This window comes from Sciurus carolinensis, chromosome 2 (assembly GCF_902686445.1).
Source record: "Sciurus carolinensis chromosome 2, mSciCar1.2, whole genome shotgun sequence".
NCBI classification, from domain to species: Eukaryota; Metazoa; Chordata; class Mammalia; order Rodentia; family Sciuridae; genus Sciurus; species Sciurus carolinensis.
Genome location: NC_062214.1, coordinates 151,383,562 through 151,393,786, shown reverse-complemented (window position 1 = coordinate 151,393,786; position 10,225 = coordinate 151,383,562).

Here is a 10,225-nt window from a genome sequence, read left to right as displayed (position 1 = left end):
AACCAAATGCATGATTTTGATTATGTTTTTAAAGAACTTAGTATAGCTCGTTAAAGACATATTAACATGGGAAAACTCAGTGAAAAGTGTAGTTTCTTTTCCCACTGTTTAGATTTTTCTATATTTAAATGTATTCGATGCTTACCCCCAATCCACTTTCAACTACTCCTCTAATCCTGAGTTTTATGCTTTGATTTTTTTGTTTGTTTGTTTTTGTTTTTTTCCACTGATGGGATAAAATCCAGGACTTTATGCATGGTAGCAAAAGTTCTGTTACTAAACTATACCCAAAACTCCTCCAATCTTGAGCTTTAAACTATTTTTTTAAACTGAGAAGAGAGATTGAAATTTTTAATACATTATTTAAAGACACATTTGTTAAGAGGCAAAATAAACATGTCCTCTTAGATCAATTCATGTTCTTTCACAGCATCACATCACTCCAGAGATACCCCTGACTTTTCATAGTTATTACCATATTTGACGTTTGAAGAGTCAGTCCATGCTCAGGAAAAGATGATAGTAAAAAACTCCTGGTTTTAGCAAAAATAAGAAAGAATGTCATAAAGGGATTTACCAAATTTAATATGTCTAAAATCCATGAGTTAAAATGTGTTTTCTTCCTTAAGAATGACACACTCAAGACTTAAGACCCAAAAAAGACAAATTTTCTTTCAGCAAACTAAAATTAAAGAAATCTTGCTTATCCATTCTGAACCAGCAAACTAAACTCTTTTCCAAGATTTTCATCTGACTCATTATTTCAAACTCCCTTAGATTATTTTAAAAAGCACAGCATCAAAATAACTGAGCAGTTAGTTTAGTGAGAGTTTCTGTACAACCCAAGCTTTAAACTTTAAACACATGGTTTGTTGGATTTCTTCAATCAAATCTTTTCAAAAGGGGCCACAATGTTGTATTCCCCCAAGTTTTCCTGTCTTCTCACTTTTCTTATTTCCTTGAATCTTTTGCCTGTATCACTTTTTCTTTTTCTTTTGATACAGGGATTGAATTCAAAGGCACTAAGCCCCTGAGTCACATCCCCAGCCCTATTTTTTGTATTTTATTTAGAGACAGAGTCTGACTGAGTTGCTTAGTGCTTCTCTTTTGCTGAGGCTGGCTTTGAACTTGTGATCCTCCTTCCTCAGCCTCCTAAGCTGCTAGGATTACAGACATGCACCACAGCACCCAGCTTGTATCACCTTCATTGTATTTTTTGAATTCCGCCAGATGCCTTCCTCCCAGAGTCCTCTAAAGTTCAATTCCGCTTTGAATGGACTGGATTCTAGGCTTGCTGTAGAGACATGGCACTGAGACTTAAATCCACAATTTTCCTCAGTTAGATTCATGTAAGTCTGTGTGTGTGTGTGTGTGTGTGTGTGTGTGTGTGTGTATGTGTGTGTGTGTGTGTGTGACAGATAGAGAGAGAATCAGAGAGAGAGAGAGAGAGAGAGAAATATGTTGGGAATTGAGCCCAGGGGTGGGCAAGTGCTCTACCAGTCAGCTATACTACTAGCCCAATTCACCATTTTTTGAATCTCCATTTTTCTGGCTTTGTTTGTTCTTTATGTATGTGTGAGAGCATTAGTCTCTAATTTTATTAGAACTTATATTCTGGTAACTTACTAGGACAGACTATATGGAAAGAATATTTTCTGAGTGCCAAAATGTCTTTATTCTTACCTTGTTTTGGGATGACATTTTGGATAGAATATGAAATTGTAAACAGATTGGTTTCCCCTCTTTCTTTTGAAGGTAATGCTCCATTGTCTTATGGCAATCCTGTTGCTGATGAAGTATCTGACACTATTCTGATTCTCATTCCTCTATAATTGCCCTTTGCTTTCACTGGAACTTTCAAGATCTTTATCCTTGATGTTCTGAAATTTCACAATGATAGGATGAGACATGCATCTTTTTTCCATTAATTTTGAAGGGCACTTGGGATGCCCTTTCAAGTGGGAAATTCTTTTCATTTCTGAAAAAACATCTTGTACTTATTTTTGGTGATATCCTCTTCATCTTCTCTAGTGTCTCTAAAGTTCATCTTATTGATATAAAGCCTATTTCTTTTCTCTCTTATATTTCATACCTTGCTACCTTGGTCCTTTTGTTGTGTTTTCTGTGAAATTTTTTAAAATTGGTTTTTGATGAACCTTTATTTTATTCATTTATTTATGTGCAGTGCTGAGAATCGAACCCAGTGCCTCACATATGCTAGGCAAGCACTTTACCCAGCTCTGAATTTTGTGAAATTTACTCAGTTTTCTCTTCCAAAATTTTATTTTTTTAATACTTTCTTTTTTTTTAAATTTATTTTTATTGTAAACAAATGGGTACATGTTGTTTCTGTTTGTACATGGAGTAACAGCATACCATTTGCATATTCATACATTTACATAGAGTAAGGATGCTTGATTCATTCCGTTATTTTTTCCTTCCCCCACAGCCCTCCCACCTCTCTTTTCCCTCTATACAGTCCCTCCTTCCTCCATTCTTGCTCCCCTCCCACCCCCCATTACGTGTCATCATCCGCTTATTAGTGAGATCATTCGCCTTTGGATTTTTGAGATTGGCTTATCTCACTTAACATGATATTCTCTAATTTCATCCATTTGCCTGCAAATGCCATAATTTTATTATTCTTTATAGCCAAGTAATATTCTATTGTGTGTGTGTATATATATATATATATATATATATATATATATACCACAGTTTCTTTATCCATTCATCAATTGAAGGGCATCTAGATTGGTTCCATAGTCTGGCTATTGTGAATTGAGCAGCTATGAACATTGATGTGGCTGTATCTCTGTAGTATGCTGATTTTAAGTCCTTTGGGTATAGGCCAAGGAGTGGGATAGCTGGGTCAAATGGTAGGTCCATTCCAAGTTTTCTAAGGAGTCTCCACACTGCTTTCCAGAGTGGCTGCACTAATTTGCAGTCCCACCAGCAATGTATGAGTGTACCTTTTTCCCCACATCCTCGCCAAACCTATTGTTGCTTGTATTCTTGATAATCGCCATTCTAATTGGGGTGAGATGGAATCTTAGTGTAATTTTGATTTGCATTTCTCTTATTACTAAAGATGGTGAACATTTTTTCATATGTTTGTTGATTACTTGTAGATCTTCTTCTGTGAAGTGTCTATTCATATCCTTAGCCCATTTGTTGATTGGGTTATTTGTATTCTTGGTGTAGAATTTTTTGAGTTCTTTATATATTCTGGAAATTAGCGCTCTATCTGAAGTATGAGTGGCAAAGATATTCTCCCTCTCTGTAGGCTCTCTCTTCGCATTGCTGATAGTTTTCTTTGCTGAGAGAAAGCTATTTAGTTTGAATCTATCCCAGTTATTGATTCTTGCTTTTATTTCTTGTGCTATGGGAGTCCTGTTAAGGAAGTCTGATCCTAAGCCAACAAGGTGAAGATTTGGACCTACTTTTTCTTCTATAAGATGCAGGGTCTCTGGTCTGATTTCAAGGTTCTTGATCCATTGTGAGTTGAGTTTTGTTCCGGGTGAGAGATAGGGGTTTAGTTTCATTCTGTTGCATTTGGATTTCCAGTTTTCCCAGCACCATTTGTTGAAGAGGCTATCTTTTCTCCACCCAAAACCTTATTCTGAATATTTTGGCACACCTATCTTTAATTTCCAAGAGCTCCTTATTTTTTTCTGAATGTTTTTCATAGCATCTGTTTGTTGTTTTATGGTTGCTGCATTTTCTCAAATCTGTTGATGGTAATAAGTATTGTTACTTAAAGTACTTATCTATACTCTGAATTGTTTTACTTGAGATCGGTTTTTCTGTTTGTTTATCTTGCTGTTATTCATGTTGCAAAATTTCCTACAGTTTCTGGAAATACTTGAGTGCATATTTAAGAATGACACATTAAATACACATAGTTTAGGAGTTAGGGCCTATTATCTGAAGATAAGGTTGGCTATTGTTGAAGGATGTAGAAATGTCAGAGTGCCAAGACCTGTGCTATAGGGCCATTCAATTTCTCCAGAAAAGGATATGAAGATATCTTTTGTTGTGGATAGATGCTCAGTTGCCTGAAATTCTGGGAAGGGAAGAGGGGTATGTGGAGGTTTCATTTTCAATTAATGCCTATTTTTAGCTCCACATTACTTCCTGTCTTTTCTCATTAAACCAGATACACCAGAGTCCTAAACCTCTCTTGAGTCTTTGGCTGTATGTGCTTTCACAAGTATTTTAGGCTGTGGCCTCCTAGTTTCATCTTTATCTCCTCCCAACCTCATCACAACTCTATTTTTTATCTTCCAGATATTCATTAATGTTGTTTCTGCTGATAGCCCATTTTGGGTTCTCACAATAATTAAATTTATTTCACTGTCAAGTGTGGTTCAGGGTGGCAGGGGCAGGAGTAGATAGATTTATGTGGTCAAGTCTCCACATAAAACAGGCCATTTACATTTTTTTCCCTTAATTCTTTGCATTCTGGTTCCGCCAAAGGAATTCTACTTGAACTTCTTGAAAATATTTCCAGCACATGTATTTTTCACCAGCTCCTTCCCCCCAAATCATGCTTCCCTTGTACCCTAAAAGGGTAAAGTTTGTTGCCCTAAAGAAAGCAGTAGAGCCTTCAACAAAGCAGTCAGGAAGACAGAAGACAATACCGAGGAAGTTCTCACAAGACATGAAATGGAAGTAGCACATTTTTTTGGAGAAGTCAGACATTGAGAAAAGATTGTGGGTCCCAATTTGGAATCAGAGATTGCAGTGTTAAAAACCTTGTGAAATCCCCCAAGAACTGTTGAAAACAGAGGAATTCTGTCTCACTTTCCTTTGGTAATTTTGGAAGTCATCTTTGCAGGGAGCCTGTGTATCCCCAGGGAGAAGCACAGCAAAAGTACAGTGGAGTGCCTCATTTAGGCAGCTGGGGTTACAATGGTATTTCTGAGTATGTTTGGCTCCCATGTGGTGTAGAAGTGATGCAGACATGTTTCAACCTAGAACCTGTAATAATAGCCATGGGTAAAGTTTTACTGAGTTCTCAAAACAAAGAAACAAAAGCCCTAACAACAACAACAAATAACTATAAGCCAAGTAAAAATTAACAGTTGCAAAGAAGAGTTGAAGATAAAATTGCAAGCGGAAAATGATAGTTTCTAGGGCCAGAGAGGCCATGATAGAGAAAGACCCATCAGGACAGACAGCTGAAGTCAAAAGTCAGCACTGCCGAGAGTAAGAATCATTTTGGACAACTATCAGATTTTAGAGGACCTTTAAATTCAGGCAACAACTGTATTATATTAGTCAGCTTTGTATTAGCACAGTGAAATAACTGAGACAACTAATCTGTAAAGAGAAAAGATTTAGCTCACAATTTTGGAGGTGCAAAGGCATAGCACCTACATCAGCTCAGTTCTGGAAAGGGTTATGGATGACGGCACATTTTGGCAGCATTACATGTTAGCATTACAGTCCCCAGTAAAAACTTTTTAAAGAAAGGAAATCACCTATATCCTATTATCCTAGTGGGGCAGCTTTTCATTTTTGCATATTTCCTTCTCATATCTCTAGCCAGAAAGAGGATGGAGAGGGGTAGGGGACAGAAGGAACAAGTTGGGGGATCCTATAATTCAAAGTCATGCCCTCAATGTCTAAAGGACCTCCAACTAGACCCCACCTCCTAAAGATTCTACTCCCTCCCAGTAGCACTATTCTGAGGACCAAGTCTTTAATTATGGATCTCTGGGGACAGCCAAACCAATATCCAAACCATAACAAGTATATAGAAATAAATATATTAGGGACACCAAATCATGGCACTTGAGGCCTTTTGATCCGATTTGTGATACTAATTCTGTTATTTAGGGGATGATTCATCAGACCTTAGAGGAGTCTAAAAATCCAATTAACTGCTAATCTTAAGCAATTATATATTGAAAGCTGTGTATACATTCAACATCTTTATTCTTCATAGGAAAGAACAGAAGTTTCTATCTAAAGGATACTCAATAATTTATACTTCCAGATTTAAGAGCAAAACCATGGAGGCTTAACAAGCTACAGATTTTAGAATAATTATTACTTCTTCCTGAAACAGACTATTTATCTAGTTACATGACCAAGAAGAGTGAGCTGGAGAGTTCTCTTTCCCTCTCTTTTTCTTTCTCTCTCTCTCTCTTTCTCTCTTTTAGTAAGAGGCTCCTTATGTAGAACTATTTCCTTTTTAATTATTTCTTGAATGATCCTTTACTGGATAATTTATCCTTATAAAATTTTATATGCCTCTTGCAAGAGGAAATCAAAATAGCATAAAGAACTTTGCTCTTTGAAAATAACAATTTGACATGAAAGTTTATTTTATGATAATGATTTTGTAAAATGCTGATATTTTAATACTTTAATAATTTTTCAGTGAAAACAATAAAAAATTTAAAAAATGTTTAGATGTTGATAGACCTTTATTTTTATTCTGTTATTTATAAGCAGTGCTGAGAATTGAACCCAGAGCCTCACACATGCTAGGCAAGTGCTCTACCACTCAGCCACAACCACAGTCCCCAATAAAAACTTTTTAAAGAAAGGAAATCACCTATATTCTATTATCCTAGTGGGGCAGCTTTTCATTTTTGCATATTTCCTTCTGCCTGTATGGCACAAACCTCTAGGGCTGAAAGATATTTAAAAATCAAGTGGTTTTCATAACTATAGTGCGCTAATTAAAAAAAAAAATGGTTCAATTTCTTCATTTTCAGGTGAGAAAACTAAGACCCAGAAAGCTATGAGTTCAGCCCAGGGTCACACCTTATCGTCCCCTCTAAAAGCAATTTTAATGATAAATTAATAAAAATAGTCGTTAATAAAACATTACTCCCTAATTGCCATTTTTCTCCACTGAGAGTGCAACTGGAAGAGGGGGGAATATCTCTATTATGCAATACAATATTACCATTATCAAAGGCAATGTCTGGAGAATTTTAGCTGCAAAATCTGGATGCTTTAATAAAAATTCCCAAAACTCTAGGAAGTTTTAAAAAACAAATGGGAATTCAAAGCCTTTGGATTTTAGGATTTGGATTCAAAGTTCATGTATTTGCTCTGCATTGCTACTGCTGCCACTGCCTGCAGATTGTTGATTCTGGAGTGCACCCTTCTTGATAAAAAGGCAAATTATAGTTCTTAAGAGAGCACCTAATTGAAGCTTTCTCTCCCACTGTAATTCAAAGAATTGAAATAGCATTGAGAAGGGGAGTGCTTTGTAGGGAATGTGGATGGCTTTCAAAACAACAGTGTTATAAACAGTTTAGATTCACATTAGTGGAATTCTTAATGTGCTACAGCAGAAAAAGGCCCAAAATGGGAATAGAAAACTGCAGTTCTGATACTAGTCTGACACTAACAAGGAAGGTAATCAAAGACAAGTGTTTTAGTCAGCTTTTTCATCATTGTGTCCAAAACACCTGACAAGAAAAACAGGATGAAAGTTTATTTTGGCACACAGTTTCAGAGTTCTCAGTCCACAAACTCCATAGCTCTGGGTTCAAGGTGAGGCAGAACATCATGGCAGAAGGGCATGTAGAAGCAGCAGCTCAGGACATGGTAAACAGAAAGCAGAGAGAGCTCTGCTCACCTGGGACAAATTATAAACCCTAAAGGCACACGCCAGTGACCCACCTCTTCTAGTCCTTCCCCACCTGCCTACAGTTACCATCCAGTTAATCCATATTAATGGATTAATCCATTGATTATGTTACAACTTTCACAATCCAACCATTCCACCTCTGGACAAGTCTTGCATTGTCTCACACGTGCTTTTGGGGGACACTTCATATCTAAACCATAACACCAAGACATTATTAGTGTTGGTGATCTCGGAATTCTTACCCAGCTATAAAATTCTGATTCTTAGCTCCATAAATGTGAAAGATATCCTGTAATTCAGTCCCTGGGAAACCCCAGGTGTGAAAGTTGTCTTTATTAACAAGGCCCTAATATTCTTTTGGTCTCTTCTGATGTAAGCCCTGGGCAGAAACCAGGCCCTTCTTTGGCACCCTGTCCTTCCACCTCCCACCTTCATACTCTACCTGTACCAAAACCCCCTTGTCTTTTATGTTTTATCACTGTATCTTCTCCATCCACTCTACCAATACTTCAGTAATAGCCATTTTATCTGAACCACACAAACAAGTAACTACTTTTCTAAAGTTCCTCTAAGATTACAATCTGCTTCTATTGAGCTCCATTTTATTTGTTAAGATTTACATACCCATTGGGTTGACCCTTGATTTCTCTTACTCTCAGACTCTATAATTAATCTTTCAGCAAATTCTATTGGTTTTCTCTTTAAAAATGTCAAAAACATGACCTCATCTCCACTGTTAATCCAGGTTCACACCAGCAATAACTTCTAACAGACCTCCTTGCTTTTCCCCTATCCCCAGTTAGTCTACTCTCAACACAATATTCAATGCAATCAAATTCAAACATTAAGCCACATGATGTCACTCCTCTGTTCAAAGTGAAATCCCTAACCTACAAAGTCTTAGGTGTCCTAGTTCATTGTTACCAATCCAACTCCATTTTCCACTATTGTCCCTGTTATGGTTTGGATCTGGAATGTCTCCCCAAATCTAGTTTTGAAAATATGATTCACAGTGCAGAAAAGTTCAGAGGTGGGGCTTTTGGGAAATGATAGAATTATGAGGACTATAACCTTATCAGTGGATTAGTCCATTTGATGGATTAGTAATTTGAATAGACTATTGGGTGGTAACTGTTGGCAGGTGGGGCATGGCTGGAAAAATAGATCACTGGGGACTATATCTTGTCTCTGGCTTCTGTCTCTACATGCTGCTAGGCTTCCAGGAGCTGAGCAGAGTTCCCTCTCATGTCTTTCTGCCATGATGCTTCTGCCTTGGATCCTGCTGACCATGGAATGAACCTCAGAAACTGTGAGCCAAAAGAAACCTTTCCTCCTCTAAGTTGTTCTTTCAAGTATTTTGGTCACAGTCACAGAAAAGCTAATACCTTCCTGCCTCTGTTCCAGATACTCAGACCCTCTTACCATTCCTCCACTATGCTAGAAACATGACCATTTGCGGTGACTTCACATTGCTTTTTTCCCTGCAGTGGAATATTTTTTCTCCAGATAACTGCATGGCCAATTACATTGCTGGTCACTTAACACCACCATCATTTCTCTGGAGTCTTCTCTGGTCATTCTATCATCCTAAAATTGTAAGCCTTCATTTATTTTTATCTCAGCTTTATCACTATCTAACATATAACATGTTTTGCTTATTTTTCTTCTTGTCTCTCTTCCCTGAAGGTAGAGATTTTTGTGTTTTAGTGTGTCCTAAGAACCTAGAACAGCGCCTTGCATAGTGGGTGCTCAATAAATATTTATTATTGAAGGAAGTGTGGAAGACCCGTACCATGTAAGCATAATATAATGCAAAGATGGAGACCGACACTAGATAAAATGTCGTTTGCTCATGGCAAAACAAAAAATTTTTTGACCATCGATCTTCCTAATCTTGTGTAATAAACTCCATGCCTTTTGTTTTTATATATTTTACCTTTCTTGCCAGATGCTTTAAATGTCAGAAAAAAACATTCTTAATTATTAAAGCCTTAATTTGGTCATTAGGGAATGAATTACATCCTATTTTCCAAATGTTATCCTGTGCACTTTACTAAGTTATAGAGTACAAAGTAGGTAAGGTCTATTATTTTAGATAGAAAATTCCAAGTCTTGGTCGTTGGTGCTCAGAGTACTCAATATTCTAATATTGTAATATATATAACCCGAGAGGAAATATGCGGTTATTATTTGTGATAAATAATATGCTAAATCAAATTATCTTGAATCAGAGGTGGTAGGAACTCCATTTTTTTTTTCCGCCGCTCTTCCCTTTATCAGAAAGTTGCACTCGGGGGCACACGGAGGAGGTTCGATTTATATCGGTTAATTAGTCCGGCCTAGGAAACTCCGGGAGGGACGTCCTCACTCAATGAAGACGACGATGGAACACTTCTGCAGGCGTCGCCGCCTCGGGTAAAGTCCCAAGGGAAAACTCTGTTGAGGAGGGCTCCACGGCAAGAGGGCGCGACGCCCTCCGCGCTCGGTCCGATAGGTTTCGACCCTCGTCCTCGATCGGCAGGACCTGCTTTTCCCGGGGGAGCGCGCACGGCCGCCGCTCCTCCCGGTAGGCGGTGCGGCCGGCCCGTTAGCTTCGAGCCCGGTCCC